Source organism: Zingiber officinale, chromosome 2B (genome assembly GCF_018446385.1).
Source record: "Zingiber officinale cultivar Zhangliang chromosome 2B, Zo_v1.1, whole genome shotgun sequence".
Taxonomy (NCBI): domain Eukaryota; kingdom Viridiplantae; phylum Streptophyta; class Magnoliopsida; order Zingiberales; family Zingiberaceae; genus Zingiber; species Zingiber officinale.
In genome coordinates, this window is record NC_055989.1 from 129,725,511 (window position 1) to 129,736,417 (window position 10,907).

General features: G+C 38.3%; 1 long non-coding RNA gene across 1 annotated transcript; it reads left to right on the forward strand.

Moving 5' to 3' along the window:
- Positions 1-1,001: 1,001 nt before the first annotated feature.
- Positions 1,002-7,996, forward strand: LOC122047170. Its single transcript, XR_006130493.1, has 2 exons — positions 1,002-7,728; positions 7,843-7,996. It is a non-coding gene; the product is annotated as an uncharacterized LOC122047170 (long non-coding RNA).
- Positions 7,997-10,907: the final 2,911 nt, after the last annotated feature.

Here is a 10,907-nt window from a genome sequence, read left to right on the forward strand (position 1 = left end):
AATTCTTCATTCTCTGCAATTATCAAACAAAATAATACACAGCTCTAACGGTTGGCCCAAATTTCTGAAAATTTACGCGAAATCCAAACAAACCTTAATTCTATCCTAGAAAGGCTCAAGCAGAAGAATTCCCCAACCATACTTGACGACCTAATTCACAAGCTTCAAAACCTATCCTTGGGACATACCGAAAAACCTAAGGAAACTGTAGGGAAACTCTGAGTCTTCCAAGATCCGTATAAACTTCTTAAACAAGAACAAGCAAAGCTCAAAAAGTGATCGCGAATAGAAGACAAACAGAGCAACCCACTACAACTGCCCCAATGTTTAAAGATCAAATACGAGAATACAGACAAAATCAAAGGAGGTTACACAATGCTCGAAGAAGAGCACAACGAATTGGAAAAAGACTTGTTGGAAGGACGGCACAAGTACATACTATTGAACAACAATTAGACCCTCAAGCAGAGCTTCAAGCTTCTATGACTGAACGAGCTTCTATAGTTCCTATACCACTCACGAAGAGATGATGAGCATCATCGGGTCTACATTCACAGATCAGAAGAACCATTCCTGGTTATTAATTCTAATCAAGTCGACAGAAATTTTATCCAGGAGAAAAGTTTCCATCAACTGCAACGCGGCAGAATGCAATATATACATATTGGGATACTCCAAGTTCGAATTCAAACTCTACACAAATAGGAAGAAGGTGTGCTGGCACTTGTTATCTTTCGAGATAACAGATGGATCGGAGACCAAGCTATTCTTGCTACCATGGAAATTAATTTCACCAGAGGAAGTCAAATGGACTATGTTATTCCTAACATTATGATGACCATTAATGACTTTTATAGAAACATACAACTGTCTATTTTGACCAGGGGCTATGATCAGTGGCGACATGGTGAAGCCAACCTGCTAATAACGCGAGGAATGGTCGGAAGACTATCCAACACCCCCAACATTGGGTTTGCATATGAAATACAAGGTGTTGTTGATTATCTAACAAGTCATGGGGTACGTGCTTTACCTGGAAGGTGATATCCAACCACACCACTACAAGGGCTGGACTGGGTAATACAACCTACCTAAATATGCATACCATTGCAACCCACAGAGGTAAATAGTCATAATCTTATGGATGGAAGAATATCTGTTAACTTCTCTAACTACACTGCAGCAAGGGATTGCCCTATACAAGAAGAAGAGGAAAGCGAACTCATAGAAAAGTACCCAGGCATTGATATTTGCCTTGGATATGAAGATGACTACAACCAAATTCAAGCCTCATCAGATAAAGAAGAATATCTTTATATTTTAGTTCATCGTCTAACTAACTCTGCAGTAATGCTGGAACAAAAATCCTCGAGAGCAGCTGGATTTGATTTAGCGGCGGACAAAACTACTATCATAGAGCCCAGAGGGCGAGCCCTGATTTCAACCAGGCTTAGCCTAGAAATTCCCTGGGGAACATATGGCCGCATAGCAACTCGTTCTAACGCAGCCTAGAATCTTGGCCTTAATGTAGGGGCCGGTGTTATTGATTCAGACTACAGAGGAGAAATTAAATTATGATATTTAATCATTCTGACCAACAAGTGATTATTACTCAAGGAATGGCGATGGCACAAATAATTTTTGAAAAAATAATTCTTCCTGATGTTTATGAAGTTCCAAGATTAACAACAACCGCAAGGGGTGAAGATAGATTTGGCTCAACCGATGCATCCACTAGTAATTTCGTACCCTATACAACAAGGCATAAACCAAACTGGGATATATTCTTGCCAAAGGAAAAACATACAATATCTATGTTCATTGAAGAAGAATCCCATTCTCTGAAGGAACCATCGGAAAACCTTGCAGGGACTACAAACCCATAGGCCTTCGTACCCCGATCCAAGGAACTTTCTATGGACTCCGCAGATGATGAGGATGATTTTTCTTATATTCAGTATTTGGCAAGCCTTTCTAATTCCAAGGAAGCTGTTTGGGATATATATGATGATGATATCTCCGAAGACTGGGTAAATCTTTTCTCCAGTAAACAACATGAATTCATCTCCCCTGCCCCATAACAATTAATCGTAGCAAGACATGAGATGGAATATCCCATGCTTCGGCAACTATTAGCCATAGAGCTACTAGAACCCGTGGAACAACAAATCTATTCCACAAGTACAGTTATCTCACCTTATCAGCCTCCACAAGATAATACTATGGGACTACCAGGTTATCCACCAACCATAAGAGAACCTGGAACATCCCAACCCGTTCAACCTACATTTCATCATGAACATACTAAATTAAAGGGCGGATCTAATAATGAAATATGGAGCCTACCTTCAGCCCAGCAACAAGGAGGGGCCATTTTTGTGTTCCATGACGCTTTCTCTAGATGGGAGTCTATAACCCTCAACCATGTAGCAGCTCAGGGTTTTACCGATCCAAGTGAAAAAATTGAATACATGGAAAATCTCCTAGAAGAAATAGAAAAGCTAGCTTGGATACAGTGGAGAATGACATACCCCACTGAATATGAGGCACTTACAGAAGAGGAACTCAGAATATTATTTCTCAAATGAGAAGGGTATTTTCCTCAGAAGACCCCACACAAGGATCCACTGTTATACAAGATGAAGCATATCGAAACTTGGAAAAATTATCATGTGATAACGTCAAAAACATTGTACAATACATGAACGATTATATGCGACTTGCTTCCAAAACGGGAAGGCTTTACACCGGTCCAGAATTATCAGAAAAGTTTTGGTTTAAAATGCTTGGAGATCTTGGTACCAGAATTAAAACAGCCTTTGAAGAAAAATATACAGGCCTGACAATTGGCGTCATCCCAAGAGTACTATTTGCTTAAAGTTCTTAGAACAAGAATGCAAAGACGCCGCATTCAAGAGATCTCTAAAAGCCTTATTTTTTTAGAGTCAAATACCCATACCAGGGTATTATACAAGGATCAAAGAAATATGGCCTTCGGATAAGCAAAACATATAAAGGAAAACCACACGACATTCATGCACGCATTGAAAAGAGGAAGCATTTGCTTAAAAACAAAAAATGCAAATGTTATCTTTGTGGCCAGGAAGAGCACTTTGCTAGAGAATGCCCTAATGATAAAAGAAGCTCCAAGAGTGTAGCCATGTTTGAACAGTTGGATATTCCTGAAGATTGTAACATATTATCTGTTCAAGAAGGGGAAGATCAAAGTGATGCAATATTTAGCATTTTAGAAGGAGAGGAAGATACTGGTGATCTCCAAAGGTCAATACAAACTCTAACCCTCTTTGAAAATATTTTTATGCTAGGGCAAATTAATGGGGGATATCGTCCCCAAATAAAGGTCTCAGATGAACAGTACCAGTGCCAGCATGAATGGCACGCTAATGGTGATACTTTCCCACCACAACCAACAAGATGTACCGAATGCAAGAGGGAATACACTGCCCCAAATGCCTAATAACCTCCTACAACCTTTGTGGCCCATACTATTTCGGTAAATAGGTACCTGTAATACCTGCTACTTCTACACCATTTTTTCCTAACAAATTACTGCAGGAACAACAAAAGTATATCTCCTGGTGCGATGCCGAAATTAAAAGACTTCAGAAGAAGTCTCTTATTACAAAAATCTATACGAGCAACTCCTTTTAGAAGGTGAACTTCAAGCAAATTATGCAGAACTCCATAAGGAGGTAGCCTCATAAGAGAAAACTGCTCATATGTTATATTCAGAAATGACAGAGGGTATTTCGGCAATTCATGAAGGCAAAGGCCCACGGCTTGTTAAAAACATATTATATAATTTACAAGTTGAGATGGACATCCCAGGTATTCCTAAATTCTCTTTAAAAGCAATATTAGACACAAGCGCAACTACTTGCTGTGTCGACCAACATTCAATTCCTAAAGAAGCATTGGAGGAGAATACCTTCTTAGTCCATTTTAATGGAATAATTCTCAGCAAACAGCCAAATTAAAGATGAGACAAGGCCGAATGACAATTGGTGATAACAATTTCCGCATTCCTTATATATATAGTTTTCCAATGGTCCTTGGAGATAAAATACAGATGATTATTGGTTACAATTTCATCAGGGCAATGAACGGAGGGGTTATGATTGAAGGTAATGTTGTTACCTTTTATAAAAACTTAACTATCATCAACACCCTTCCCTCTGCAGATACTACAGCTGCTATAAAAGAGCTTGATTTAGAAGAGGATGAATATCTTCAGATTAAAGAAATAGTATCTTATACTACTGGCAAGTCCCCACAATCTTTCACAGAACAATTCGGACCTCTATTAAAAGAGTTAAAGAAGCAAGGATTCATAGGGGAAAATCCCCTACAACATTGGTCAAAAAAACAAAATTTTGTGTTATTTGGACATCAAAAACCCAGATTTTATAATAGAAGACAGGTCACTCAAGCATCTTACTCCCAACTAGAAAGCAGCGTTCTCACGACATATTGAAACATTATTAAAGTTACAAATTATTAGACCTAGCCACAGTCGTCACAGAACAACAACAATAATTATTAATTCTAGGACAACTATTGATCCAGACACTGGTCGAGAAGTAAAAGGAAAAGAGCGTATGGTTTTCAATTACAAGAGGCTTATTGATCTGACAAATAAAGACCAGTACAACTTACCAGGTATTAATACAATCCTACAAAAGGTCAGTACAAGTTCTATTTATTCCAAGTTTGACCTTAAAAGCGGATTTCATCAAGTTGCAATGCACCCGGAATCAATTGAATGGACAACCTTTTAGGTGTCTGATGGTTTATTTGAATGGCTAGTAATGTCATTTGACCTCAAAAATGCACCAGCAATTTTTCAACCAAAAATGGACAATTGTTTTAGAGGCACTGAGGAGTTTATAGCAGTTTACATTAATGATATTTTTGTCTTCTCAAAAAATGGAGCTGAGCACGGGAAGCACTTGAAAATAATGCTCAGTATCTGTCAACAGAATGGGCTAATTCTTAGTCCATCTAAAATAAAAATAGCAGTCCCTGAAATTGAATTTCTTAGAGCCGTACATGGAAATAGAAAGATAAAGCTTCAACATCATATTGTTACCAAGATAACGGAGTTCACGGAATTCCAGGATAAGGACCTAATGACGAAGAAAGGCATGCGATCATGGTTAGGTATTCTAAATTATGCTTGCAACTATATCCCTAACCTTGGCAAGTTTCTTGGGCCTCTATATACAAAAACCAGTCCCACTGGTGATAAACGAATGAATTTTCAAGACTAGTCATTAGTTAAAAGGACAAAAGAAACAGTCTAAAATCTTCTTGATCTGGAAGTCCCTCCTGAAAATTGTTTTATCATCCTTGAAACAGACGGGTGTGTAGAAGGATGGGGTGGCATATGCAAATAGAAAAGATGCAAATTTGACCCGAAGTCTTCAGAAAAGGTTTGTGCATATGCCAACGGCAAGTATTCACCCCTCAAATCTACAATAGACGCGAAAATACACGCGGTCATGAACACCCTCGAAGCCCTTAAGATTTATTATCTTGATAAACGGGAGCTGATTATCCGAACTGATTGTCAAGCAATTATAAGCTTTTTCGGGAAAACTGCTTCCAATAAACCTTCCCGAATCCGGTGGTTAGCCTTCACCGACTACATAACCGACACCGACATCCCAATTCAATTCGAACATATTGACAGCAAGGACAATCAATTAGCTAATGCGCTATCACAGCTAATAACTTGTCTTGTCATTTCAGAATGGCCAGAGCAGATACTTGGCGGGCTGGAATTGATTCCCTTAGCAATGAAGGAAGTTCGTCAACAACCCAGGAAGCAGAGAAGGAAATTTTGAAGGTAATCAACAACCTCTCCAATTGGCTGAGCAGTACCAGAAGTTACTGCAAAGATAGTACCCGATATCCCTCGAAGAGGATCAAAGAATCTGGCAAGAGCGGCACAACATCCAACAACGGGCAGCCGTACAAGCCACTAATGCCCTCTAACAACTCCGAATACTACACTCCCCTAAGTTACGAGAATGCCAACAGCTGAGGCATCCCATCACAAGACAGGCGGACCACCAGCTAGAACTGACAGCAAGCCTACTCAGTGACGCAGTGCGTAGGATGAATAATTTCAAGGTCTGACCCAACAAAACCTTTATGCGCTAGAACCTTATCCTACTTTACTTTATGTCAAGCTGTGTTGTAAATAAAGGAATCTTATCCTACTTTATGTGCTATAAAGTAAGCACTATGTATTATTAGGGACACCTCACGATATTCATTCTTATCAGATAAGGAAAGCATCTTGACGATGGGACCCTATGAGCACTCGAAGAGCTTTTCCTTCATCTATATAAGGCATATTCGTGTTCCTTTGCAAGGCATTCAAGAATCCCTTGAGCCTTACTTAGGAGAAGTTCTATAAGGGTCTATAAAAACCTTTGAAGTTTGAAATAAGAAGAGTCTACATCTTTTAAGTAAGTTATTATCTCTTTTATTTCTTACTTGCGGTTTCGATCCACAACCAACCCTCCTCCCCCTTTTTATTTCGGTATCAGAGCGAGGTTAGTCTTTTCATGAACTATTATTGTTAAAATGTTGGTATTATGCAAACTAAGCTAACAAAAGAACAAGTCTTACCTTGGCAATATAGGCAATCGACCTTATAAGTCCAAGCAAACAGTTGTGTGAGTCTAGCTTGGTGAGGAACTACCCTTTTTGACAATAGTAAGTTTCAGGATAAGTAACTATCCTTAAACCTAGTGTTTATGAGCAATTTTGTTATAACAAAAAACACCTTACCATACCGGGAAGCAATCCAAGCAACTAATCCCATCGAGTCACCGGCAGTAGGTTTTGCTAAACCCAGTGATTATCAAGGAGCTAATTCTTCATTCTCTACAATTATCAAACAAAATAATACACAACTCCAACTGTTGGCCCAAATTTTTGAAAATTTACGCGAAATCCAAACAGACCTTAATTCTATCCTAGAAAGGCTCAAGCAAAAGAATTCTCCAACCATACCTGACGACCTAATTCACAAGCTTCAAAACCTATCCTTGGGACAAACCGAAAAACCTAAGGAAACTGTAGGGAAACTCCGAGTCTTCCAAGATCCGTATAAACTTCTTAAACAAGAACAAGCAAAGCTCAAAAAGTGATGGCGGACAGAAGACAACAGAGCAACTCACTACAACTGCCCCAATGTTTGAAGATCAAATACGAGAATACAGACAAAACCAAAGGAGGCTACACAATGCTCGAAGAACAACACAACGAATTGGAAGAAGACTTGCTGGAAGGACGGCACCAGTACACACTATTGAACAACAATTAGACCCTCAAGTAGAGCTTCAAGCTTCTATGACTGAACGAGCTTCTATAGTTCCTGCTGAAATCCTATACCACTCACGAAGAGATGATGAGCATTATCGGGTCTACATTCATAGGTCAGAAAAACCATTACTGGTTATTAATTCTAGTCAAGTCGACAAAAATTTTATCCAGGAGGAAAGTTTCCATCAACTGCAACGTAGCAGAATGCAATATATACATATTGGGATACTCCAACGTTGGGTTTGCATATGAAATACAAGGTGTTGTAAATATTCTAGTTGCCTCCATCCTATTGCAAGATACTTGATCTATAAGTAGAGGATGTTCCGGGCTCCTCACTCGACACATTTTCCAATCAAATTTTCTCAGGTTCTCTGCTTTCCAAAATCACATAGTTGTTAATATATGTGATTTAAGGATATTTTAGGCACTTGACATATATTGTGTTGTAGCCCTAAAATAAGTTATATTTTATGGTAGCAGGTGGTTTCTTGGTTTTTTTTTAAAGACATGGAGTGCAAGAGAGAATAATAGAGAGTGACAAGAAAAGAGTTTGCAGAGAACTGGTTCTTGTAAGGAAATTCTCTTTGTAATCTTGGTTTTCAATATAGTGAAATTTGTAGCGGTGGTATGTGGATATAGCTCTCACATCGAGGGTGAACTACAAAAATTCTTCTATGTTCTTATTTTTCTTTCTCGCAAATTATTATCGCTTCGGTGATTAAAGACTGGAATTTTAATTCCCAACAACTGGTATTAGAGCCAAGTTCAATTTGAAAGTGATGGTCAGCGAAGAAGGTTTGGCACATGGAATTGGAAAATTTGATGGCAACAATTTGCTTTCTGGAGAATGCAGATCAAGGACTATTTGTATGGTAAAAAATTGCATCTACCGCTTGCAGGAAAGAAACCAGAAAGTATGTCAGACGGCGACTGGAATCTCCTTGATAGACAAGTGTTGGGCGTTATTCGATTAACACTATCGAAGAACATGGCTCATAATGTAGCAAAGGAGACATCAACTGAGGGTCTGATGAAGGTTCTGTCAGATATGTATGAGAAGCCTTCTGCAAATAATTGGGTATTTCTTATGAAAAAGCTTTTTCATTTGAAGATGGCAGAGGGGGCTTTTGTGGCGACACATCTAAACGAGTTTAACACAATTGTCAATCAATTATCTTCTATTGAAATTAATTTTGACGATGAGGTTCGTGCCCTAATACTCTTGGCATCTCTACCAAATAGTTGGGAACCAATGCAAGCTGCGGTTAGTAATTTTGTTGGCAGTGCAAAATTGAATTTTAATGATGTTCGAGATAGAATTCTTGCAGAAGAAGTTCGCAGAATTGATTCTCGTGAAATGTCAGCATCAAATTCTGCCTTAAACATTGAAGGTAGAGGCAGAGGGAGTAACAGAAATTTTAATACTAACAAAGGCAGATCAAAGACAAGGAATGGTAGAAATAATTCCTGATTTGGAAGAAATATAGAGTGTTGGAGCTGTGGGGGGACTGGGCCATATGAAGAAAGTTTGCACGACACCAAAGAAAAACAAAAACAAAAACAAAGGCAATGTTGCAAATGCAGTAACTGAAGATGTTCAGGATGCATTACTTTTGTCCGTCGACAGTCCTATTGATTCTTGGGTCTTAGATTCAGGTGCGTCTTTTCATACTACTGCTCAACGTGAAATTCTGGAAAATTTTGTTGTTGGAAATCATGGGAAAGTATATCTAGCTGATGGAGAACCTTTGGATATTGTGGGTATTGAAAGTATTCATTTGAAAATGTCAAACGGGGTTGTATGGAAAATACAAAAGGTTAGACATGTCCCAAAATTGATGCGAAATTTAATTTCGGTGGGACAACTTGATGATGAAGGGCATGTCACTTTTTCTGATGGTTCATGGAAGATTACAAAGGGTTCTATGGTGGTCGCACGTGGTAAGAAAAATGGAACTCTTTATATGACTTCTAACTGCAGAGATATGATTGCTACTGCTGATAGTTGTGCCAAGTCAGATTTATGGCATTGCAGACTTGGGCATATGAGTGAAAAAGGGATGAAAATGCTTGTCTCGAATGATAAAATACCAGAGTTAAAATCAGTTGATCTCCAATTATGTGAAAGTAGTATTCTTGGAAAACAGAAAAGAGTCAGTTTCTCTAAGTCAGGAAAAGATATGAGAGAAGGAAAATTAGAGTTGGTGCATACTGATGTTTGGGGGCCTTCGTCTGTTAGTTCTCTTGGAGGGTCAAATTATTATGTAGCGTTCATTGATGATTCTACCATAAAAGTATGGGAATTGCTACTTTTAAAAGGTGGAAAGCTATTGTAGAAAATGAGATAGATTTAAAAGTGAAGTGTTTGAAATCTAATAATAGGGGTGAATATATTTCTGATGACTTTAAATAGTATTGTGCTGAGAATGGGATCAAGATGATGAAAATTGTTCCTCCTCAACAAAACGGTATTGGAGAAAGGATGAATAGGACTCTAAACGAGCGTGCAAGGAGCATGAGAATTCATGCTGGGTTGCCTAAAGTGTTTTGGGCTGATGCAATCAACACAGAAACTTATTTGATTAATAGGGTCCCTCAGTACCTTTGAATTATAGCATACTAGAGGAAGTTTGGAGCTGCAAAGAGGTAAATTATTCATTTTTGAAAGTATTTGATTGCCTCTCTTATGTTCATATTGATACTTCTACAAGAAATAAACTTGATCCGAAGTCTAAGAAATGTTTCTTCATTGGTTATGGTGATACTGAGTTCAGTCATCGTTTCTGGGATGATGAAAGTAGAAAGATTATCAGAAGCCGAGATGTAATTTTCAATGAGTAAGTGTTGTATAAAAATAGACTGAGTAATTCTTCAGAAATTACTGATTCTGTAGTAAATAAGTCTTGAGGTATTTCACTTTAAAGATTTTCCAGTGAATGATTTGCAACAAAATGCTCAAAATGAAGAAAATATACTCCCAACAAACCCAGAGACTGTAACCCCAGAAACCACTCCTGTGCCAGAATTACAGAGATCTTCAAGAACTATAAGGCCACCATTTAGATTCTCTCCATCACTTAATTATATTCAGTTGACTGACAGAGGTGAACCAGAAAATTATGAGGAGGCAGTGCAAGTTGATGAATCAATCAAATGGGAGTTTTTGATGTCTAATCAGACATGGCAGTTAGCAGAGTTGCTTCTGGGAAACAAAGCATTGCAAAATAAATGGGTTTACCGGATAAAAGAACAACATGATGGCAGTAAGCGTTATAAAGCAAGACTGGTGGTAAAAGGTTTTCAGCAGTAAAGGAGTTGATTACACTGAAATTCTCTCCTGTGGTGAAATTGACCTCAATTAGAATCATACTCTGGTTAGTGGCACAAGAAAATTTGCATCTCCAGCAGATGGATGTAAAAACATCATTTCTTCATGGTGATTTGGAGGAAGAAATTTACATGCAGCAACCACAGGGTTTTGAGATAAAAGAAAAGGAGAACATGGTGTGCAAACTTCAAAAGAGTCTGTATGGTTTAAAACAGGT